The sequence below is a fragment of the Balaenoptera borealis genome (assembly GCF_965194805.1).
Source record: "Balaenoptera borealis genome assembly, chromosome: 2".
NCBI lineage: Eukaryota > Metazoa > Chordata > Mammalia > Artiodactyla > Balaenopteridae > Balaenoptera > Balaenoptera borealis.
The window spans coordinates 181,898,065-181,923,298 of NC_138867.1; the positions used below are offsets into that span (position 1 = coordinate 181,898,065).

The 25,234-nt window shown below is 54.0% G+C and overlaps 1 protein-coding gene across 2 annotated transcripts in view; it reads left to right on the plus strand.

The window, feature by feature from the left end:
• Positions 1 to 25,234, plus strand: part of SEMA6B (semaphorin 6B) — a 70,539-nt gene that overhangs the window by 16,629 nt on the left and 28,676 nt on the right. The window contains exon 3 of one of the 2 annotated variants that reach the window (XM_082379227.1): positions 18,771 to 18,874. The gene's annotated coding sequence lies outside the window, so the exon portion shown is untranslated. Of the gene's footprint in view, positions 1 to 18,770; positions 18,875 to 25,166; positions 25,186 to 25,234 lie in introns of those variants that run through there. The other variant, XM_082379225.1, reaches the window with a different exon arrangement.

Consider the following 25,234-nt stretch of genomic DNA (forward strand, 5'->3'; position numbering starts at 1 on the left):
GGGCAGCGGCAGAGGGAGTGGGGCAGGGAGAGATGGAGAGGTGGGATTTGGAGGGTGAGGAAGATGTAAAACTCCCAGGGCAGATACAGAGCCTGAGCTGCTGTGATAGGAGACTTCTGGGGTCCCATCCCGGGCCCCCCACCTCCTCCAGTCCTGCCCCCTGACAGCGCTGTCCCCGCACAGCCATAACCAGAACGACCAAGCTAAAACCCAGATTCATCCCATCCCACGCTGCCCCCAAACGCCCATGGTTCCCCACCGCCCTGTCAGCGAAACGCAAACTCCTCTCTCCCCGCCCCACACTGGGCTCCCGCCCAGAAAAACTGCCCTCCAGCCTGAAGAAGTCACGTGTGCTGGCTTAGTCATGTCTGGCGGCACAAGGAATGACCCCAAACGTACAAACTGCCAGCAGCACGCGTCACTACCCATAGATCCCGTGGGTCAGGAACCCAGCGCTGCTTCGCTGGGTGCCTTGCTTCGGAATCTCACGAGACCACGTTCAGGGAGACATCTGGGGTTGCGGTCTCATCTGCAGGTGCAACTAGGGCAGGCTGGGCTGTCCAGTCTGGTCAGGTGCTGTTGGTGGTGTTCAGTTTCTTGCCAGGTGGCCTTCTCCATCAGGGTGAGCTTGTGGAGAGAGAGAGAGAGAGAGAGAGAGGAACAGCAAAAAGGAATTTACAATCTCATGTAAATTAACTAACCTCAGAAGTAACATCCCATCACTTTTGCTATATTCTATTGTTTAGAAGTGAGTCAGAGGCCCCATCACACCCAGTTGGAGGGGATTACACAGGTGTGATAGAGCAGGAGGTGGGGATCCTTGGAGGGCCATCCTAGAGCTGGGGCTTCATTAAGGATATCACCCTAGGCTCACACTGTGGAATACTACACAGCTGTTAAAAGTGTTATGGGGCTTCCCTGGTGGCGCAGTGGTTAAGAATCCGCCTGCCAATGCAGGAGATACGGGTTCGAGCCCTGGTCAGGGAAGATCCCACATGCCGCAGAGCAACTAAGCCTGTGCGCCACAACTGCTGAGCCTGCGCTCTAGAGCCCATGAGCTACAACTACTGAAGCCCAGGCGCCTGGAGCCCGTGCTCCACAAGAAGAGAAGCCACCGCAATGAGAAGCCCATGCACCGCAACGAAGAGTAGCCCCGGCTCACCGCAACTAGAGAAAGCCCGCGCGCAGCAACGAAGACCCAACACAGCCAAAAATAAATAAATAAATAAAATTAAAAAAAAAAAAAGTGTTATGGAGTTTTTTTGTGTGTTTTTTTTTTTATTTTTATTTTATTTATTTATTTATTTATTTATGGCTGTGTTGGGTCTTCATTTCTGTGCGAGGGCTTTCTCTGGTTACGGCAAGTGGGGGCCACTCTTCATCGCGGTGCGCGGGCCTCTCACTATCGCGGCCTCTCTTGTTGCGGAGCACAGGCTCCAGACGCGCAGGCTCAGCAATTGTGGCTCACGGGCCCAGCTGCTCTGTGGCATGTGGGATCTTCCCAGACCAGGGCTCGAACCCGTGTCCCCTGCATTGGCAGGCAGATTCTCAACCACTGCACCACCAGGGAAGCCCTGGAGTTTTAATTTAGACTATTATCCTGTTACTGTTGAAAAATGTCTATATATATGTTGAAAAAATATATATTATATATATATAATATACATATATATATAAACATCCCTCATAATCTAGTAGTGGTCCTCCCTCAGGGCCTTTGCATGTGCTGTGCCCTCTTCCTGTAATGCTCTTCCTTCATATTTCTACGTAGCTTCTTCCCTCATCTCCTTCAGGTCTGTGTTCAAAATCACCTCCTGAGGGACTTCCCTTGTGGCGCAGTGGTTAAGAATCCACCTGCTAATGCAGAGGACATAGGTTCGAGCCCTGGTCCAGGAAGATCCCACATGCCGTGGAGCAACTAAGCTCATGCGCCACAACTACTGAGCCCACGTGCCACAACTACTGAAGCTTGTGCTTCTAGAGCCCGTGCTCTGCAACAAGAGAAGCCACTGCAATGAGAAGTTCGTGCACTGCAACGAAGAGTAGCCCCCACTCGCCACAACTAGAGAAAGCCCACGCGCCAACAAAGACCCAACACAGCCAAAAATAAATAAGCAAATAAATAAATAAGTAAATAAATAAACAAAGTCACCTCCTGAGAGAGGCCCTCCCTGGCCACCCTCTGTCTAAAATAGCCCCGTTCCCCTCCCTGACCCCCTCAACCCTACTTTGTTCCATCCATAGCGCAGCTCACCACTGGACCTTGTATATATATCTTGTTAGTCCTCCATTTCCCACTGGAATATCAGTTCCACAAAGGCATGGACCTCTGTCTGGTTTTTTCATTGCTGTGTTCCCATCACCTGGCACACAGTAGGTGCTCAATAAAGACAGACTGAACAAACGAATTTGTGCCCCCTCCCCACAGATTCTTTGATTAATGTCAGCACCCCGCTGAAACTCCTAAATATCAACTCTGTTTTCTTAAATGCCACCCCCATCCCCCGCCCCAGACCCTGGGACATCAGTGGTCTTGACCCTGTCTCTCAGCTTCATCTTTTTTTTTTTTTTTAATATTTAGTTTATTTATTTATTTTGGCTGCTCCGGGTCTTAGTTGTGGCACACGGGCTCTTTAGTTGCGGCATGCAGACTCCTTAGTTGCGGCATGCGGATTCAGTTGTGGCATGCATGCAGGATCTAGTTCCCTGATCCGGGATCGAACCTGGGCCCCCTGCATTGGGAGCACAGAGTCTTACCCACTGGACAACCAGGGAAGTCCCCCTCAGCTTCATCTTTATTGCTAGGCAACGCAATGCTCTTCACTCTCTCCTCCAGCCCCCCAATCCACACTCATTTCTTGGGGTAGAGTAGACTAGCTTGTCCCACCAGCCCGCCTCCTCCCCACACCCAGCCCCTGAAACCCCGGCCACATTTTCTGAACCAAATTGGCCTCTGGATGAGGGTCCCAAAGCAAGCCGGCCCCCTCCCTCATCCCCCTCCACCTCTTGGTATCATCCAAGTCCACAGCGGTCCCCCAGTCCCCCGACTCCATCTTTCACATGTTCTAAGCACTTTCTCTGTGCCAGTTTGCTTAATTATCACCCAGCGAGGTGCCACTAGGTCCCCATATAGATGAGGAAGCTGAACTGTCAAGGGGGGCACAGCAAGTGCTGTGACTCGCACCTGAAGCCACAGGGGGTCCCAGGCCAGGCGCTGTGTGACCTTGGGGAGGCCCCTTTCCCCCTCTGGTCCCCCCACCCCCACTCCCAGCCAGGCAGGGAGAAGGTGAGGCCACAGGATACATTTCAATTTTGCCTCCCAGCTCTCAGTTGAGTACCTGGGGAGGTGGGGAGCAGATGGAGGGATCCAGAAATAGAGGAGGGGGCCCAGACTGGTAGAGAAGGGGAATGTGGAGCTCAGAGACACGCAGCACTGGGGGAGGGTGCCCAGCACATCTGAGATCCCTGCTAACAAAAACTGAAATAGAATGTCAGAGGAGGGACTTCCCTCGTGGCGCAGCGGTTAAGAATCCACCTGCCAATGCAAAGGACATGGGTTCGCGCCCTGGTCCGGGAAGATCCCACATGCCACGGAGCAACTAAGCCCGTGCGCCACAACTACTGAGCCTGTGTTCTAGAGCCCGTGAGCCACAACTAGTGAGCCTGCATGCTGCAACTACCAAAGCCCACGCACCTGGATCCTGTGCTCAGCAACAAGAGAAGCCACCGCGATGAGAAGCGCACGCAGCGCAACAGAGAGTAGTCCCTGCTCACCGCAACTAGAGAGAGCCCGCGTGCAGCAACGAAGACCCAACACCGCCAAAAATAAATAAATAGTTTAAAAAAGTTAATAATTTCTTTAAAAAAAAGTCAGAGGAGAGGCAAAGAGATGGGGGAGACCAGACCATCTCCCCACCTGTGACCAGTGACAGAGGGGTGTGGGTCCCCAGTGGCGTGGGGAGGGGAGAACAGAGAAGAGGAGAGTGAAGGAGGTGCAGTGGGGAGGGAAACTGGAAAGGCGGACAAGAGTAGGGGATGAAGGAGGGAGTGAGAGGGCAGGGAGGGGGCTGAGAAGGAGGGAAGTTGTGGGAGGGAGGGAGAGAGGCAGTGAATGCAGCAGGTGCCTCATGGGACAGACAGAGACAAAAGGAGACCCAGACAGATAGAGGGAGAGAGACACAGACACACAGAGAAACACTAGGGATCAGAGATAGACACGGATAAGGAGAGATGGAGAGAGATCAGGGAGAGAGACCTGGCCAGCCTCAGACTCAGAGGGATATTCAGATCATAAATGCTTCAACAGCTGTTTTGTCTTTTTTAGCAGCTATCTTTGGGTACCTGCACAGGTACTGGAGCCCAGGTGGTCTCCCACAGACCAACCCCCAGGCCTCACGGTCAGGCTTGGGTGGAGGGGAGCTGGAGCTGGGGGTGGGTGTTGGCCAGAGGGGAACAGGGATAGGAGGCTCTGGTTTGGGTGGGAGAATTAAGGCTGCACTGAAAGGGGCTTGGAGCAGGGGCATTAAAGGGTGAATAGGTGACCAATCACTAAGAAGAAAATACTTTGGGGAAAGGTATTTCTGGCAGAACAGCATGTGCAAAGGCCCTGAGGCAGGACCCTGCCTGGTGTGTTGGAGGAACAGTGAGGAGGCCTGTGTCTGGAGCAGAGTGAGCAAGGGGGAGAGAGGGAGGAGGGGAGGGCAGGGAGGGGACAGGGCAGGTCATGCAGGACCCTGTGGGCCACAGGGAAGACTTGGGCTTTTTACCTCAAAGGAGGTGGGAGCTCTGGAGGGCTGTGGGTAGAAGTAGGATGGATCTGACTCAGATTTTAAATCGATCATTCTGAATTCTTTCACAGAAGAAAAACAAAAATCTCAGGCCAAAGTGACAAAACATTAACTGTGTTCATTAACTGAGGTTGGTTCTTATGTGATGGTATTCTCTGGACTTTATGTTTAAAAAGAGAAAAAAAGTCTCCAAATATAAATCAACTAATAAATGAACAATGATAAGATGAATTTGATTGGTGGTCTTCAACTCCAGCCCCAACTAGACCCACTGACTGGGACATCCAGGCCTCCCTCTGACCTGCACATTTGGCCCTTTCCTGGGGCTGGGCACCCACATTGCTGCCCCCTCACCTTGAGCCTTTCTGGCAGGGAGCCTAGCTTCTTCCCTGAACTCAACGACGGAATTCCTCAGCTCTGAAAGCCTAATTGTGCGTGAAATCCAATCGAATTATCAGGCCCTGATGAGCAATTCCCAAGATTATTTAGCTCAGTGAAGTAAATAATGACATTAGCGTCTCCTGTGAACTCCTGGAGCCCCCACTGCCCCACTTCAGTCCTGCATTCTAGTTCCCGGCACGGTCTTTTGCCTGAATGGTGGGAACAAAGATGGGGGGTGGGGCTCAGAATCCTCAGGTGTTAACACAGGAGGGACTCAACACTTTCCTACAGATGGGGAAACTGAGGCCCAAAGCAGGACCTGTGACACAGAGAGTTAGGGCCTCTGGAATCCATATCCACCTCTTTGGCCATTCCTGCAAGCATTGATGACCCACATGGGCAAACCCCCCTCACTTCCTTCCTTGGGTGTGCCAAGGCAGGACTCAAATACCAGCAAGAGTGACATGCTGTGTGTGTGTGTGTGTGTCGGGGAGAGGGTGGGGAAGGCTGTGGTGTGCATGAACCCTAAGATTTGTCTTGTTGAGAGAGGCAAAGAGACACAGATTAACTTTCTGCTATGATAAGCTAAGTATGCATGTTTTTTTAAAAAAGTGTTATAAGAATGACTACTGAGAGGATAAAAATAGAATGAATAATTTCCAAATCACTAGAGGGAATAAAAAAGGAAATAAAGGAAATCCACAAATTCAGCAGAAGGTTGAAGAGAAGGTAAAAAGGAAGCAACAGAAAAAAATCATGTTGAACAGAAAACACAATAAAAGAAGGTGATGGGAATATATCCAAATACGTCTGTAAATGCAATAAATATAAATGGATTAAACCCACTACTTGAAAGACATAGACTCTCAAGTTAGATGCATACAAACAGAAACAAAGAAACAAAATCCATCTCTATATTCTTTGGAGGACACACCTAAAACAGAATGCTGTATCATCGACAAATAAATTGCAAGGAAAAAAGAAAAAGACGTAAAGAGAAATCAACCAATTATGTGTGTAGACCTTATTTGGATCCTGCTTCAAACTGTAGGGAAAGAATTATGACACTTTTTATATAATTGGAAATTTAAAGACCAGTGGAATATTTGATGATATTATGGAAGTATTAATTTTTTAACTAAGATAATTCAATTATCTTTAATTAAGATAATGAGTCCTTATCTTTTATTTATTTATTTTTGTTTTGTTTTTAATTTTATTTATTTATTTATTTATGGCTGTGTTGGGTCTTCATTTCTGTGCGAGGGCTTTCTCCAGTTGCGGCAAGTGGGGGCCACTCTTCATCGCGGTGCGCGGGCCTCTCACTATCGCAGCCTCTCTTGTTGCGGAGCACAGGCTCCAGACGCGCAGGCTCAGCAATTGTGGCTCATGGGCCTAGTTGCTCCGCGGCATGTGGGATCTTCCCAGACCAGGGCTCGAACCCGTGTCCCCTGCCTTGGCAGGCAGATTCTCAACCACTGCGCCACCAGGGAAGCCCTGAGTCCTTATCTTTTAGAGACACAAACTGATCTATGTCTGTATACATTATATGATTCTGGAATTTTCTTCAAAATAATACCAAGAGAGATGAAACAAGATCAATAATTAATTGATAACTTTTTGACATTGATGATGGGTACATGGGGTTTCATTGTATTATTCTCTCCACTTTTATACATGTTTGAAATGTCTCATAATATAGTGTTAAAAGAAAGAAAAAAGGATGATGCAGATAAGCTTAAATGTCAAAGAATAGAAAAAGACTTACCAGGAAAATATGAAACCCCCCCCCCACACACAAAAGAGCCCTCAGAATAATAAACCAGTTCCACCTCTGCATGGGTGGGCCCTTACTAACATCATATTCCCTTCATCAGTTCTTTTTTTTTTTTTTTTAATTAATTAATTAATTAATTTTTGGCTGCATTGGATCTTCGTTGCTGTGCGCGGGCTTTCTCTAGTTGCGGCAAGCCGGGCTACTCTTTGTTGCGGTGCGCAGGCTTCTCATTGCGGTGGCTTCTCTTGTTGCAGAGCACGGTCTCTAGGCCTGCAGGCTAAAGTAGTTGTGGCTCGCGGGCTCTGGAGCGCAGGCTCAGTAGTTGTGGCGCACGGGCTTAGTTGTTCCGTGGCATGTGGGATCTTCCCGGACCAGGGCTTGAACCCGTGTCCCCTGCATTGGCAGGCGGATTCTTAACCACTGCACCACCAGGGAAGCCCCCACTTCATCAGTTCTTAAAAAGAATCCTTTCTCTGGTTCTGACCCCAGGCCCTTTGCACATGCTATACCCCCTGCCTAGACCATGTTCTCTCTTCTTCCCACTCTTACTCAGCCTTCATGTCTCAACTTCAATAGCCCCTGCTCTAAGAAGCCTTCCCTGATCCCCAGACTGTGCCAGGTGCCTCATCTGCACCCCCCCCAAATGTCTGGATGTCCCGCATCAGGACCCTCACCACCCTAAGTTGTAATTGCTTGGTTTCGAGTCTGTCACTCCAATGGGACTGTAAGCCCCATGAAGACAGGGCCCCAATCAGTCTTGGCCACCACAGTGAACCGAGGACCCCCAGCATGGGGCCTGGCACACAGTAGGTGTTTGGTACATATTTTCTAGGTGAATGAACCTGTACCCCTCCACAACCCCTCCCTATCTTTAGGCCTGAGTTTCCTCTCCTGTAAAATGGAGAGAAACCCTCCCACGCAGGCTTAGGGTGGGGTGTGCCAGAGAAGGGAAGGAAAACACCCAGGGGGTCACACCCGGGGGGAGCATCGTGAGTGTGGCCTCCCCAGCTCAGTTCAGGCCTGGGTGGTGGAGACTGCCCCCATTTTAGGAGCAAATGTGTCCCTGTCTCTGGGACCCAGCTCTGGCTGAGTGGGGATCAGGGTCCTGATTCTGATCAGGAGGGTCTCACGGCCGAGCCCATGGCCTCTGCAGTGGGGAGCCCTGATGTTAGGGACTGCGGTCCCTCAAGGAGGGGTCTCAAGTGGCAGCTAGGGGAATGGGGGGCAGGTAAGCAGGGCAGGACCAGAGCCCTCGGCCCAGAGGGGACAAGTGAGAGGATGGGCTGGGAGCCTCTTACACACTTCTCTCTGTCCCTCTGTCTCCTTCTGTCTCTGTCTCTGTCCCTCTCTGTCTCTCTCAGTCTCTCTCTGGGTCCCTCTCTCTGCGCCTCTCTCTCTCTGGGGCTCAATCTCAGTCTCTCTGTCTCTCTGTGCCTCCCTTTATCTCTGACTATCTTTGTCTCTCTGTCTCTGTCACTATCTGTGTGTCTCTCAATGTTCTTTCCCTCTGTCTCTCCTCACCTCCTCCATCACCCCTCCCCCTGGTTCTGCTTCTCTCTACCCACCCCCATTCTGGTTCACACAGAGACCCCTCCCCGCCTTGGCCCTGCCTTCACTCCAGAGAGGGGTGGGTGAGCACGCTACCCTCTGGTCCAGTGTCCTGCTGGACCGACCAGCTCTCTGACCAACCCCTTCCCTCCCTCACTGCTTCCCCATCTTGATTCCCAGGGGGGTTCCCTCCGGCAGAAGCACCATCTCCACCAGCACTTTCCCTCCCGCTGCTCCCACACCTCTCACTGTTGCTGCTGCTGCTGCCCAGGGCTACACAGTGAAGAACCACAGTCGGGTCCCCTGGTCTCTCCCATCCCTCACTTTGCCCCAGGCCCTTGGAACAATGGAGAATCAAATGTTTTCTCTCTTTTCCAGACAAGGCATGAAAAACTCCCTCTCCATGTGGAGAGGCCAAGGCCCTGTAACCTGGTCCTCGAGGGCAGGCCTGGTACACAGCGGCTGCTTCATAATCATTCGCTGGATAGATACTTATTGAGCACCTACTGTGTGCCAGGCCGTATTCTAGGCATAGGGAATGCTGTGGGGGTCCAAGATGGACAGAATTCCTGCCCTCCAAGAGGTGACCTTCAAGAGCAGGAGACACACCAAAGTCAAACACTCCCCCGCACCCCACCCCCGCTGCCCCCAAACAAATTCATGCCCACCTGGGACCTTGGAATGGGACCTTACCAGCAACTGGGGTCTTTGCAGATGTAATTAAGGATCTCGAGATGAAATCATCCTGGACTTAGGGTGGGCCCTAAATCCAATGACCAGTGTGTTTATGAGAAAGGACAGGCTGATTAGGACACACAGGGAAGACAGCCATGTGATGATGGACGCAGAGATTGGGGTGATGCGGCTACCAGTCAAGGAACACCAAGGTTGCCTCAAACTTACTGGCTTGAAACAACACAAATTTATTATTTTAAAGTTCTGTAGCTAAAATCCTGGTGTGGGCAGGGCTGATCCTTCTGGAGGCTCCAGGGGAGAATCGTTTCCTTGCCTTTTCCAACTTCTCGAGGCCTCCCACATTCCTCAACTCAAGGAAAAGGGGCATCGGGGGTGGGGGGGAACCCTTCCTCCACCTTCACAGCCAGCAATGGCTGGTGGAGTCTTTCTGCCTTTACATCACTCTCATTCTTTGGCTTCCCTTTTATAAGGTTCCCTGTGATTACACTGAGCTCACTCGGATAATCTAAAATAATCTCTTTAACTCAACTGTCCACTGATTAGCAACCTTAATTCCATCTGCAACCTTAATTCCTCTTTGCCCTGTCAAGTTAAATATTCACAGATTCTAGGGATTTAGACGGGTACAACTTTGGGGAGCATTATTTTGCCTACCACAGTTGGTTATACAGCTTTAGACACCCAGAACATGTGGAATCATTCCTAACCATGCCACGATATTCCTCCTCCCTGCCCTCCTTTGGGACTTACTTGTATTCATCCTTCAGATCTCAGCTTATGGATCACCTCCTCCAGGAAGCCCTCCCTGATGCCTCCTTTGGTCCCCACTGCCACCTGTGTGTCATCATCACAGCCCTTACCACCCTATGTGGGTTACCTGGTGATGTCTGTGACTCCCACTAGATCCAATAGGAGGTGTGTCTTGCCCCTTCTGGGTCCTCGCACCTAGCACAGAGCCTAACACACAGTCGGTACCCAGTAAATGTTTGCAGCTTGCATGAGTTGGATGCTGCTCCTCTCAGGTCTATAAATAGGTCCGGCCTGGTGATGATAAACATAATAAGAACATACACAGGGACTCACAGACTTGGCAGGCAAGTGGGCACTGGTGGCCACGGGACCCTGTAGCCCTGGCTAGGCCTGGCCCAACCCAGTGCCTCCTGCTCCAAGCAGCCCTTCTGACCTCCTCATTAAAGCAGGCCTTTTACTTAGGCCGACGCTGCCAGTTCTAATTGATTGCCTGCCTCCCCGGGGGAACTCGAGTTCCTGAGGTCGGCAGCTGGGCCAGGGCCAGGCCACGGCAGGTGGGAGGGAGCCCCGCTCCAGGACCGGGAACAAGGCCTGAAGGCTGGACCTTCTGCCTCACCAGAGAGGGCCTGCCCTCCCTTCAGGACTAGGGCACCCACCGACCTGCAGGCTCAGAGTCCCTTCCCAGGTTCATGCAAGCCTCTGGTATGTTTGATCTTCATATACTTGGTGACACCAAGAACAAAGAACACACCAAGATGCACACAGACACTCAAACACACACAAGCCCACAACCCACAGGTCCAGACAGAGGCGGTGTAGCATGGTGGTGAGACACGTGGGCACATAACCCCTCTGTGCCTCAATCTTCCCATCTGCAAAATGGGATTATAATAGTCTCTTCCCCACACACATCCATGGGGCTTCCAGGAGAATTAAATAAATTAATAGTTAGAAAATACTTAACACAGGGCCTGGTGCATACTCACTGTTCTATAATACTTATTATGTATGCATTTGACAGGTATTGATTGAGTACTTAATGCATGGTAGGCCTAGCAATTATGGCAGTGAACAAGATATGCACAAACTCCTGTTCTGGGGAGCTGACATCTGAAAGGGGAGGGGGAGAGTAAGCCTAATAAAAGAGTAAATGTTGGGGTGAGCTGGGAGGACACAGGTGGACACACACACTCAGACACCCCCGGAGAGGTACATTCTCTGAGTTTCTGTGATTATTCCCATTCCACAGATGGAGTAAATGAGGCTCTGAAACAAAAGGAAAATGGGTTTGTTTGGGGCCACCCAGTTTCTGAAATAGTCAATGCTTCATGTGGCCCCAGGGCCTTTGTCCCTGCTGTTCCATTGCCAGGCAAACGCCCCCCCCCCCCATCCTTCTGTTCTCAGCTCAAGTGTCACTTCCTCAGGCTAGCCCTTCCATCCCCTCACTCCCCTGCAGTTCCCTGCCTCCTTCAAACTCTCTTGGCTGTGGCTGCTTCTGTACTGGGGAACTTCTTTCATTAATATCTGTCACAGATGCCTCTGAGTTCCCAGAGCCTGGCACACAGTGGGTGCTCAATAAGTGCACACTGGCCCTGGGACACAGCCCCTCCCAGACAGAACTTGCAAACTGGCAGCTGGGGGAGGCCAGGTTGGGGGCCTCCCACCTCCCAGCTTTGATCCCGGCTGTCCCCGCCTTGACAACCACCAGCTTCTAGAACCTGTTTCTAGCTTTTCATCCTCCCTGGAGAGGCCTCATTACTGCTCCCAGCCCGAGAGACAGGAAACTGCAGCCTCCTGGGCTTTGAAAACAACATATTAAAATAGAAATCGGTGCCACCACTTGGGCACCCTGGGGCCTAGACTTTGGGCTGTGAGCCCCTGGCCGTGTGCTGTCGCTTTTAGCCCTTCCTTTGTGAGCTGAAGGAGATGACAGACTCTGGAGCCCAGAGCATCGGGAGCTGGTAATAACCGTCATTAGGATAATGATTTTAATTATTATCTAATAAAAGTATATTTAGCTGCATCCATTTTGTGAGCCTTTACACTGTTCAAGGCACTTTTCTTTCCGCCGCGCTTGCAGGATCTTAGTTCCTCCACCAGGGATTGAACCTGCACCCTCGGCAGTGAAAGCGTGGAGTCCTAACCACTGGACCACCAGGGAATTCCCTCAAGGCACGTTTTAAAACCCTTTTCTTGATCCCACATTCCTCTCTTTTGACCACCCGGTTTCCGAGAGTCGGCTGTTTACACTCACCCTTTCTTCCGTTGCCTCCAGAATCTGCTCCAGTGGGTCTCTCACGACCCCCACACCAGGAAATTGTACTCTGGGAAAGATGCTCCTGGCAGGGGCACCCACCTTGGTGACTGCCAGGCAGGTGGAGGGGGAAGCTGCCACCTCCACTGCTTGGATGGAGAGGGCTGGGGGCTGCTGGCCTGGAGGGGCTCTGGGATGGGGGAATCACTCACCAGGCAGGGGGACCAGTCCCAGACACACCCACCTCAATCCCTGACTCTAAGCCTGGGGGCCTGGGAGGCCCTGGGAATACCACCCCTTCACAGTCACACAACCAGCCTCTCTCATGAAGAATACAGACTCAGAGGGAAAACAGGAGAGAAAGCTAACATTTATGAAGGGTGTGTTCCATGCTAGTGGGTATGCGTAGTAACTCCTTTAATAGTAAAAGCAACCTTATGAGTTAGATACTATTATAGTGCCCGCCCCACCTTTTTTTTTTTTTTTTTTTTGGCCGCACCATGCAGCCTGCAGGATCTTAGTTCCCGGACCAGGGATGGAACCCGTGCCCACTGCAGTGGAGCAGTGGAAGCGCAGAGTCTTGACCACTAGACCGCCAGGGAAGTCCCTATAGTCCCCATTTTATTGTTGGGGAAACTGAGGCACAGAGAGGTGCCGTGGCCTGGCCAGTCACACAGCTAGTAAGTGGCACCCCGAGTCTGAACCCTTGTCTCTCTGAGTTGAGAGGCGCAGCCTGTGCTAAGTATCATTTCCCACCCAGGAGCAGTGGAATCTACAGAGCCATGCGCCGGGTGGGTTCTGTTATCTGCCCATTGTACAGATGAGGAAACTGAGGCTCAGAGGAGCCGCTGGGCTGTGCTGGGAGGACATAGCAGAGCTGGGGCTCCAGCGTGAGGCCATGCACCCAGAACCGGGTCTCTTAACCACTCCAGTCACCAAAGGCTCTCCCGGCCTCTGTTTCAGCATCCATAAGGTGGGTTTAATTGCAGAATCCAGGTTATGAGGACCACGTGCGCGCAGGCTTGTAAAGCACCCCTTGTCGGGTCTGGCCAAACAGTAGGGTCTGATTTGCATGAGTCGGGGACACAATGGGGACGGCGCAGGGAAAAGTTTTCCCATGGCCCCCGTCCATCAACCTCTCTCCAACCTGGGGCAGTTAGATCTGCCACACACACACACACACACACACACACACACACACACACACACACCCCGCCTGAGATCCCCTTCCCTGGCGGTCACCTAAGTGCCCTCCGGCCCCTAGCAGGGAACAGCGCCGCCTCTGTGTCAGGCGCGGGGCCAGCATCCCTCCAGGTTTGTCAGCGTTGCCCAGAGACGGGAAGGGAGTCGGCGGGCCCCCGCCCCCTGCACGCAGACCCCTGCCCGCCCAGCCCCCAGGACCCCGGATCCAGAACAATGGGCAGGCCGGAGGAGGAGGCGGGCAGGCGGGGCTGGGGCCTCGGGGAGCCTGGGAACAGAGCGGCTCGAGGTTGGTGTGCAGGGAGGGGTGTCCTGAGATCAGACAGAGCCTCCAAGAGGGGCGGGGGCTCCGAGAGGGGCGGGAGGCGCACCCACCCAGCCAGGAGGGATCTCACGGAGGCGAGGGAGCTTAGCCCCCTCTCCCACGGCGGCTCCAGAAGGAGAGGCCGCCCCCTCCCCCCGGCCCCGGGGCTCGTGCCGGGAACAGGTGTGGGGGGCTCTGAAGGCAGGACTAAGGGACACAATCCCTTTCGGAAGTGAAGTGACATCGGGGCCCCGCACCGCTATAAATACGGACACAGCTGACTTGGGGGAGGGGGGATCGGAGGGAACCTGAAGGACCCGAGAAGAGGGCGGGTAGGGTAGCGGGATGGGAGGCGACCCTGAGCTCTTGGGACGCGGCCAAGTTTCTGGGTGGATGCGAAACCCGGTGACTTGATACACTCCGGACCCCGGCGTCCTGGGGCCGCAGCGGAGGACAGAACCGGGCGGGTCCACCACCTTTCTGAGCCCCGCCCCTCGCCGAGCCCCACCCCTCCCTGAAGCCCCTCCCGGTTATGAGCCGGCTCCACTCTCTCGGCCCCTCCGCTTTCAGCGCCCTCTCCTCTCCCTTAACCCCCTCCCCTGGCTGAGCCTCCTCTTCTATCTCAGCCCCCTCCTCTCTCTCAGCCCCCCTCTTTCTAAGCACCACCTCCCATCTTTCAGTTCCTTGGGGTGGGGAGTGTCCTGGGACGGCCCCTTCCGGCTGTCCAGATAGAAACTTGACTCCTTGGCTGGTGGGGGCTTCCCTGGCTCGTCCTCATCTGCTGCATCACCCTCATATTCTGTGACTGGAGCAACCAGAGCTTTTGAGGTTCCGCCCTCCCCGGGCGCCCCGCGGGCCCGGTTATCCAGCAAATACCTGCAGAGATCCCCTACCTCCAACACCCAGTCCCGGGCTAGGCTCCTCATCAGAAACTGCGAGAAAGACCTTCAGGCATGCATACCCCCTTCAAATTCCCGCTTAGACCTCTCATTCTTCCCAGATCTAGGAGCCAATTTTGAAATGGGGGATGGGTAGAAATTCTGACTTCATTCATTCATCTTTTCATTCATATTCTTCAACAAACATTTAATGAGCACCTACTGTCTGCAAGCCTGTGCCGGAGGCTGCGGATACAGCTCACGACGGTCCAGTGGGGGAGATAGTCCGTGGGGTGATGGGGGTCAGAGGGCTGTGATGGGGGCACACAGGCAGCTATAGGGGTCAGGGAGCTGGTGGGTCAGGGAAGGAAGGCTTCCCACAGGACGTGTCATCTAAACTGAAGGCTAAAGATATTAGGGGCCAAGAGAGGGTGTTCCTGGCAGAGAGAACAGCAAGTACAAAGGTCCTGAGGCAGGAGCAAGAGCCCCTGGCTTGCAGTCCCAGCTTTGCTGTTTATTTGCTGTGTGACCCAGACAAGTGACTGTTTTTTCCTGAAGCTTAGTTACCAATGCTCGACGGAACGGCTTGGCAGGGCACCTGGTATACAAGAGGTACTCCATAAATATTTGCCAAATGTTGATGAGGGAATTGAGGTTTTGAGGGTTATCATGAAAGAGAAGGCTTTGTGGCCCCTGCCTGGGGATGAGTGGGTTGGAGCAGCTCGTGACCTCTTTTTCTGGCCAAGGTGCCCCTGTTGCCTGGGCCCCTCCCCCCGGGCCCACCCGTCCTCCACCAGCTGTCCCTCCATGTGTGCGGCCGCCTGTCAAGAGCAGGCGCCTGTTCCGGAACACCTGATGCCTTGCTTCCCAGGGATTTCAGAGGGGTAGATGCACGGAAGTTCAGCTGCCACGGGGGCTTAACCCTGGGGCCTGGGCGCCAGGTCTTCAGAGACCCACCGGCATCCCTCTTGACCCTGTGAAGAGCCCTGGCACCGCTACCAACCTTAGCTGGAAAGACCCCACTTCAACTCCTAGCCCTGGCATTGCTTGGCTGTGTGGCCTTGGGAGAGTTAGTCAGCTTCTCTGGTCACCGCCACCACCAATAATGATAACAGCTGACACATCCTCAGTGCATATTATGTGCCCGGGGCCATGTTTAGAGTCTTTCTATGAATGAACTCTATCTTCTAGCAGGATTCTGAGTTCCCAAGTATTGTTGACCCCATTTTATAGATGTGAAAACTGAGGCACAGAGCAAGGTTATATGACTCACAGGGTGAAATAACCCAATCAGTAATAACTACAGTAACACCTATTGCATCCTCACTGGGTGCCTGCTTTACGTGGATTAGCTCATTTAATTCTCCTCCAAACCAAATGAGGTGGTGGAGACTACTAATAGAAGTCCCTTTTTGCAGATGTGGAAACTGAGGCCCAGAGAGAATAAGCAATTTGTTCAAACCTACAAAGCTGTATAACTTTGAGCACACATCATCATAGAAAGTTCTACTGATGAGCATTGCTCTATGAGAAAGTGCTTGCTGTCATCTGGTAGGAGCCCAGGCCCTGGTAAGTTACAGTTAACTTGTAGGTTTCTGTCTGGTAGAAAAAAACTCCAATTATGGTTTTGCTGCATGTAGGACATTCACTAGTTTGTACCCAGCCTAATCTTATTCTAACACTCTTAAGAAAAAAAATCCTGATAAATACCCAGTCCCTTAAATGCTCTCAGAGTCAGCTTGGGGACTTCCCCAGTGGCGCAGTGGTTAAGAATCCACCTGCCAATGCAGGGGACACAGGTTCAATCCCTGGTCCTGGAAGATCCCACATGCCACGGAGCAACTAAGCCCGTGAGCCACAACTACTGAAGCCCGCGCTCCTAGAGCCTGCGCTCCACAACAAGAGAAACCGCTGCAATAAGAAGCACGCGCACCGCAGGAAGAGTAGCCCCCTCTCGCGGAGAATGACCATTTAACTGGTTCCCTGAATAATGAGTTAATTAATCATTGACCAGAGTTTATGTTTTCAACTTTCTGAGAACTGTACCTTGACAGCCCCATTTTGCAAATGGGGAAACTGAGGCAAGTTCCCTGCCTCCCCAGCCCCAAGCCTGGGGGCCCAGTCATTGCACACCTGGCTCTCCACATCCAGGCAGCCCCCGCCCAGCTCCCAGAAGCAGCACCGAGAACCTGTCTTCCCTAAGCAGCAGAGAACCAGGTCAGCCAACCGCTGGGACATCAAAGGGAATCTATAAATACAGCTGCAGGAGGAAAAATAGACACTTTTCTAGCCCCTCCTGGCCTTGCCTCTCTCCCTCTCCAGATCTTTCCTGGCTAGGCTCCCACTGTGGTAGCTGGGCCGAAGCCACCAACCCCAAGGACCCCTGCTGGAAAACAGTGGGGAAAGCTGCTGGCAGTTCCTCGGTTTCCCCCAATGAGCTCAACCTCTTCTGCCCTCCGCTTCCCCTGCCAGGGGACTGAGAAAAGAGGGGAATCACTGGGCCTGTCCCTGGGAGGTGCAGATGAGGTTCTAAGCCCAGAGGTGAGGGTTACTGGTTTGTAGAAATCTTCGAATTCCAGAACCCTGGAATCTTCCCTCTTTCTCACGGAACACATAGGGCTTCTGCACTGTGTTGGGTGCTGGGAAGCTGGCAGGACCAAGGCAGACAGTTTAGACTTGGCCAGGGCAGTCAGGAGGGCTTCCTGGAGGAAGTGACATGAGCTGAACCCAATGTAAGATGGGACAGATGGGGAGGAGGTTGCAGGGGGAGGAATTCAGAGTCCTCCTGGATGATTCCCATTTCCTTGCTCCCCAAGTCTTTGCATCCAAAATGACTCTCAAGGGACTTCCCTGGCGGCCCAGTGGTTAAGGCTCTGTGTTTCCAATTCAGGGGGCGTGGGTTCAATCCCTGGTCAGGGAACTGTGATCCCACATGCTGCCCAGGGCAGCCAAAAAAAAAAAAAAGAAGGCCTCTCAAATCTGCCTATTTCTCTCCACCTCCTCAGCCCCTGTCCCGGTCTAGGCCCCCATGTTGCTCCCCCAGACTAGTCCCTCCTCCCCTGGGGCCTATTCCTGCCTTGGGTGCATCAGTCTCGGCAAGGCAGCCAGAGGGACCTTTTTAAACGTTAAATCAGATTATGTCACTTGCTCACTATAAACTCTCCCATGGCTCCCTAGTGCCTTTGAAATAAAATCCAAACTTTTCCCCATGTCCCCAGCACTTCTCTGCCCTCCCCTCCTCCCTCTCTCCCCCTCATTCTTTGTGCTCCAGCCACACGGGCCTCCTGGCTGTTCCTCCAACATGGTCCTTCCCCAGGGCCTTTGCACATGTTGCTCCCTCTGCCCTTCCCCTATTTCTTCTTCCCCAGACTGGTTCCTATTTCTCCTTCAGGTCTCAGCTCAAAAGTCACCTCATCTGAGAAACGCTCCCTGATGCCTCCAGACAGCTGCTGCTCTTCATCGTCTTTTCTTCCTGGCCTTTATAATGATCTGAAATTATTTTAGTCATTCACACGGTTCTTCATTGTCTGTCCATGAATGCCCCGAGAGGGCAGAGACCCTGCCAGAGACCTCACCCACCATGGGCTTCAGTTTCCTTGTCTATAAAATAGGCGGGCTTGTGACAAGCTGCTCCCTTGGGGAGGCTGCCTGCCTCATTTGTTGTTCAAGTTACTATTGATATTTCCCTTACAAAACTGTTTGTAATCAATATGCTAATTGATGCAGATTTTATGTAAATGACACAAGTATTTATTTCTCCTCCCCCTTCCCCCCAACAAATTCCCCAATGGCCTAAGGGACCCTGGAAGCTGGAGGGTGGGTGGGTAGCTGTCTCAGCCCACATCTCTTGGGGATCTTTGGGGGTAGAGGGACAGTCTTGGGGGCAAGCAGGAAAAGGGGCAGGAGGTGGGCGTGGGGGATAGAAATCTGGAGACCTGGGGGAAGATTGAGACCAAGACAGTAAACGAGCAAGATGGAGAGATGAAGAAGAGGGTGGGGAGATGGAGAAACACAGAGAGGATAGGAGAGAAGCAGAGAGGGCGACTGGAAGGAATGAGGGAGGAGGGCCCGGCAGGGGTCCCTTGCCCACCTCAGGGCGTGCTGGGGGCAGACCTGCTCCCCACCACACACTTGGATCAGTGGAGTGACCTTCCCACCTTCACTCTGATCATAACCTATTGGAATCTTCTTGCAGGGGAAACTGAGGCAGGACAAGGGGAACCGAACCGCTGGCCTCACTGGCCATTCCAGGACAGGTCTGGGATGAGAACTGACCCACCGCTCCACGGGACCCTGGAGGTAAGGAGGCTTCCTTGACACTTGCCTGGACCTTAGCCAATACTCCATTGTCTTTACTGAGTGCCTACTGTGTGCCAGGTCTGTGTTGGGCAGTGCTGGGATCGAGACCAAGTGCCTTGACCAAGACAGCTTGGGGTCTTTGAGGAACCAAATGAATTCCGAAGTGGTCCCCACAGCCCACGAGGCCCTGTATGACCTGCCCCCCCCCCCACACACACCCTATCACCTCTTCCCTCTCTCCCCCTAGATCATGCTGCCCCTGCTCCTCCTCTAGCAGGTCAGGAACGGTCCTTCCCCAGGGCCTTGGCACGGCCGTTCCCCCCATCTGGAGCTCCCTTCCCCCACAAACCTGCATGCTTTTCTCCCTTACCTCCTTCAGGTCTCTGCTCAGATGTCACCTCCTCCATGAGACGTCCCCTGACTACCTGCCTAATATCTCCCCCAACTCGGGCACTTCCCATCTTCTTTCCTTGCTTAATTTTTGTCCTTAGCACCATCTGGCCCAGCATAGATCTCACTCGTTTATGTTGCTTCTTGTCTGTCAACCCCATTGGGACGTCAGCTCCACGAGGCCAGGACTTCCATCTATTCTGTTTGCTGCTGTGTCCCCAGTGACTAAAACAAGTGGGGCATCCAGTAGGTACTCAATCCATACTCGTTAAATAAGTTCATCTTCTCCTGCCCTGAGCTGTGAGCATTGCCAGGACAGAACCTGGCTCTGTCTTGGTCACCATTGTGTCGCCAGCACTACCCAGCAGAGCCTGGTACCCAGTAGGTGCTCAATAAAGTCAGCTGAATAAATAGGCCAATGAGGGTCAAGACCTACGGACTCGGCTCTGCTTCCTGAACGCATCAGAGTGTTTGTAGCCAAAGATGAGTTTGTCCCAGGCAGGTCCCAAAGGGCACAAGGAGCCTGGGCGTGGAGGGTGAGCTCAGGGCCCGCCAACTGCACCTCCACACACTGACATCAGCGTCACTTGAGTCGAGAGCCTTGGTGGCAATGACGGAATCGCCACCAGATGAGGTCATTCACACATACCCTCTACTGCCACTGGCTGTTTTGGTTTTTTTTTTCCCATAACAGTTTTGATTTGATTTGATTTTTTTTGTGGGAAAATATACCTAATGTAATATTATTTTAACCATTTGTAAATGTTCAATTCAGTGGCATGAAAGACATTCCCATTGTTGTTCAGCCATCACCACTACCTAGACCCAAACTTTTCCACCTTCCCAAACTGAAACTCTGTCCCCATGAAACACTGACACCCCCCATCCCCTCCCCCAGCCCCTGGCCCCCACCATCTACTTCCTGTCTCTATGGATTTGACGCCTCTAGGGATCTCCTATGAGTGGAATCAGACAGTATTTATCCTTTCGTGTCTGGCTTCTTTCACTGAGGATCACGTTCTCAAGGTTCGTCCATGTTGTAGCAGGTGTCAAATTTCCTGCAGTGGCCACGCCCATTCTACCACTCCATCACTGATTAAAAAATGAATTAACAAAAGGCCTCTTGGAGAAAAGGATATTCGCCAAACACATGAGGATCTTCCCAAGGAGAGGGAACAGCAAGTGCAAAGATCCTGGGGTGGGGCTGAGCTCTATGTGTTTGCTAGGCTGGAACAGGAAGCTCAGGGGAGGGTGGATTTTGAACAGGGAGAATGTGATACTTTTCCACCTCCCTCCAAGTGATGCTGGCTTCCTGCCCTTTCTGTGCCTCAGTTTCCTATCCACACCCAGGACAGACCCCAGGGAGCTCAGAGGTCCCTGGGTCCCTCACCACTTCTCCCTTCTGAGTACCAGGGTGCCCCTTGCCTCATTTGCATATTCAGATGAGGCCTTGGGGCTGGGGGTTCTGGGAGGACCCTGGACACACCCATGCCTTTCTGGGGATGTCACTGGTTCTGACCGGGAGGAAGCACTGTAATTGCTCTAATTTCCACTCACAAATCAGGCAGGGAATGCTGCTGCTTCTCTCTCTACTGTTTCCCGGGGGTATGTCTGGCGCTTGGAGCTCCAGCCAGACACACAGTCAGCTCAAGCCACAGCCCTGGGTCCAAGGGGCTGCAGAGAGGGTCTCAGGCTGGACAGCCCCCAGCCATCCCCGCTGGCTGCCTGGCTGAAGGCCTACTGTGTGCCCAGGCCTGGCATTCACCCTCTCCACTGAAATGGAGGGGGACTCGGGCAAACTCTAGGGCCAAGCATCCTGGGTTTAAATCCTTGCTCTGGCTCAAAATGTGTACAGTACCTGGAGCTATGCAGTGCACACAGCAGGCACTTAATAAGTGCTCCTGAAGTTATTACTTCACTGGATACCTCTCCCCCCGCCTGAAGAGGTGGCCTCATGTTGCCCCATTTTGCTGCCGAGGGGACTGAGTGACCCTGGGCTCCTGCCCAGCTGGGCCTCAGTTTCCCCATCTGTACAATGAAGGCAGAGCTCTCAGGCCCCCATTCATTCATTCATTTGTTCAACACATTTGTTGAATGCTTACTGTGTGCCAGGCCCTGTTCTAGACGTTGGGGACACAGCCATGACCAAGGCAGACTCTGGCCTGCCCTGGCAGAGCTGATTGCAGGGGTGGGGCAGAAGAGGGGGCAGGAATGGGAAGAGAAACAAGTAAATGGATAAAAGAAGTACCACTGGTGGGTTTCCCTGGTGGCGCAGTGTTTAAGAATCCGCCTGCCAATGCAGGCGACACGGGTTCGAGCCCTGGTCCGGGAAGATCCCACATGCCGTGGAGCAACTAAGCCCATGCACCACAACCACTGAGCCCGTGCGCCACAACTACTGAAGCCTGCGCGCCTAGAGCCTGAGCTCCGCAACAAGAGAAAGCCCGGGGGCAACAAGGAAGACCCAATGCAGCTAAAAATAAACAAATAATAAGAATAAATTAATTATAAAAATTTTAAAAAGAACCTTCCAAGCTAGGAGGTCCCTGAGCCCTTGGAAACGATTAAAAGCATGGGGTTCAAATTCCAGTTTTATTTCCTGGCTATGTGAGTGGCCAAGCCATTTCTCTCTGGGCCTCAGTTACCACACCTGAAAATGGGGCAATAACAGTAGTCATGCTCTGGAATCATGGGGCTACATATAGTAGGTGCTCCATAAATGTTAGCTCATCATTATCATTATTACTATATGCACAAAATGGGTCATTTTCCCAGCCCAGGGGTGCTGTGTGGTCTCTGGAAAGGGCCACACCCTCTCTGGGCACCAGGTCCCTCAAATGCTCCAAAGACCCCAGGACTATTTTTGAATCTGGAGAAGAGTCCCAGAGAGGAGCCCCTCAGCCTGCCCTGCGAGCAGGCTGGGGTCAAAGGGCAAGAGGCAGGGATGGGTCAAGGCCATGCCCCCCACACACACACACACACGCACATGCACACACACCCCACCATGGGCTCTAGGCGGTTAGCTCTGCGGAGGGACCAGCTGGGCGGATTTAGCCAGCGCATCTGCCGCCGGAACAGCTGCCGTTCTGGGGGGGGCTGGAGGGGGATATGGGACGAGGGAAAAATCTGTCCGAGGAGAATCGCGTCTGCGCTAACCAGCTGCAGGCTCAGACTGGGGGGACACCCCGAATCCGCCCGGACCCCGGGCCCCTCCCCTGCTGCGGTCGCCCCCACGTGCCTCTGGGGGGAGGGGGCTCGGGGAGGCCCTGACGTCACAGGCGGCCTCAGCCAATCGGAGCTGCCCTTTCCGAGCCCCCCCCCAGAGATTCCCAGGCCGGAGCCGGGACCAGGGGGCGCGACCGAGCAGCTAAGACCCCCAACCTGGGCTTAAAAGAGGGCCCGGACCTGACTGGGGAAACCAAGGCTGGGACCCTCCAGGAAGGGGGCGCGGGACCCAGCTGACCCCTCCGAGCCTCTGCCCATCCGCCTGGCTCCAGCGCGACCCAGAGAGGGGCTGGGGCCGGCGGGAGTCACACAGCAGGGCGGCGAGGCGGGGAGCCCTGATGGGGGGCGCGCAGGCAGCGGGGCGGGGTTTTCCTTCCCCGCAGGCGCCAGGCACCAAGGCCAGGCTTAGCCTCAGCCCATCCCGGGGGACACAAAGGCCGCGTGACCCACTCCAGGTCTCCCCGGGACCCCTCGGACCCGGGGCCGCGGCCTGGACACGCAGGGAGGAAGGTGTTGGTGGCCGCGGGCACCCTCAAAACCCGCCCTGGATTCCTGCGGGTCGGAGCTGGACGGGAGCGCAGAGCTGCCCAACGTGACCTGAGAAACTGAGGCCCAGAGGGGCGGGGCTTTGCTCAGAGTCACACAGCTTGGAGGGCTCTGCTGGCGCTGGTGACCTCGGGCAAGGCCCTGCCCCTCCCGGGGCCTCCCTGGCTCACCCGGCGGGCAAGCTGTGAACTTCCTGCCACCCTCTTCCAGGTCAAGGCTCAGACAGTCAGGAGCCCAGGGCGGGGGAGGGAGCAGCCCGGTCTGACCTTGCCCTGGTCCGGGGCATGAAAGACCCATTCATGACTGCCGAAGCCTGGACGGCAGCTGAGCCGGCCCGCGGGGGTGGGGCCTCCCTCAGGGCCTTTGTCCCAGCGGGTCCCTCTGCTTAGTATACCCTTCCCACCACCCCCTGCACCCCATGTACTCCGCCAGATCTGTCTGTCGTCCTTCCATGGCCCCCACATCACCTCGTGGACCTCCTGGGCCGCACAATGCCCCCCCCCCCCCCCCCCCCGTCTATCTCAGCAGGTATCTGTACCTTGAGTTCGGCAGCCACTGATTCTTCTGTCTCCCCTGCTAGACTGTAGGCAGGAAGCCAGTTTGCCTTGCTGACTGCTCAGTCCAGGACCTGGCGCACAGTAGATGCTCAATAGATGTTTGTTGATGGAATAGGTTGCCGAGGAGCCCAGTGGGGCCAAGACTGCAAGTGGGAGGGCACAGCACGTGGAATGGTATAGAGGTGGGAGGGGAGTGCAGAGCCTGGACACCAAGCTGAAGTGCTGGGACTTAGCGCGCTCCCCGGTGCTGGGCTGGCCTCAGTCTCCCCAGGGGGCAGGAGGCAAGGGGGTAGAGTCCAGACAGACGCAGGCAGGTGCTTGGCTGATTTGCCTGGGACTCTGGCTCAGCTGGAAAGCTGGTCAGAGCAAAACCACTGGTGGCAGGAAGGCCTGGCTGCTAGCAGAGGTTTGTGGTCGCCAGGACGGCCCCTGGGCAGCTGCTGGGGGCCTGGAAGAACCGGGTTGTCTCCACGCATGCCAGGGAGGCTGCAGGTGGCCCAGGATCCAATGTCCCACTGCGTGTGTGCGCCACTGGGAAGCCACACAGCCTGCCTGAGCCCCCAGACTGCTGGGAGCCCTGGGTGGGACTCAGCGGGCAAGGCAGGCACCAAAGGTGCTCAATAACCAAAGGCAAGAGGATTTATGCAAGCTGGTCGACCTCTCTGTGCCTCAGTTTCCCATCTGTGGGAGCCTCGTGTGGCTGTCCTGAGGACTGAACAATGCTATGTATGCATCAAACATAAGCACACAGCAGGTGTGCAAGAAATGTCACTTAGATAAATACACAATAGTAAAACTTTTATGGAGCACCTCCTGTATACTGGAGATGCCACAGGGACCGGGACAGCGTGCAGCGCAGTGGGGGAGACATACACAGTCACACCCATGTGGAGAGGTGCTTTGGACAGAGAGGGACATTGAGGTCCTGAGAGGAGCTCTCTTTCTAAGGTCACAAAGGGGCAGGGAGGTTACAGGGAGGTCTCGGAAACAGGAAGACCAGTTTGTCTTGGAGTCCCAAAGGCAGGGGGCCGAAGTGCTCCCCACCGGCTGAGGGTATGCTGCAGCCCCCTGGGAACCTCTTTTCCCGTCAGGCCCCATGGGCGCTGGGACAGAAGATAGCCATGGTCTCTGCAGCCAGCTTGCTCTGTTCAAATCCCAGTTCTGCCACTTTCTAACTGGGTGACCTTGGACAAGACGCCCCCCATGCCTCAGTTTCCTTACATGTCTACTGAGTATTGCTTAATATACTGCTTGTGGATTGAATAAATGTCCCCATATATGAAGAGGGCCATGTAGACCCCCGGAGTTCCTGCCGCCGCAGCATCCCCATCTTCCCGGCGGATCCGATAGAGGATGGATTCTGGGTATGCGGGACTGGCCAGAATGGACCGGGGTAGTAATTTGGGGAGGGGAGCGGCGATCAGGCCCTCCACCGGGACAAAAGCAGGGTGCCTTCTCTTGGGTCACTCCTCCACCCCCCCACCCCCGCCCCCGCCCCCGCCCCCAGCGCCGCCGGCCGCCCACCTGGCTCCGCCCTCCGTTCCGCGCCGCCTTTGCTCCGGGCCGGGTTTTGCGCGGCTCCGGCCCGGCTTGGTAAGGGAGGGTTGCCGGGGTGGGGGGGAGGGTTGCCGGGGTGGGGGGG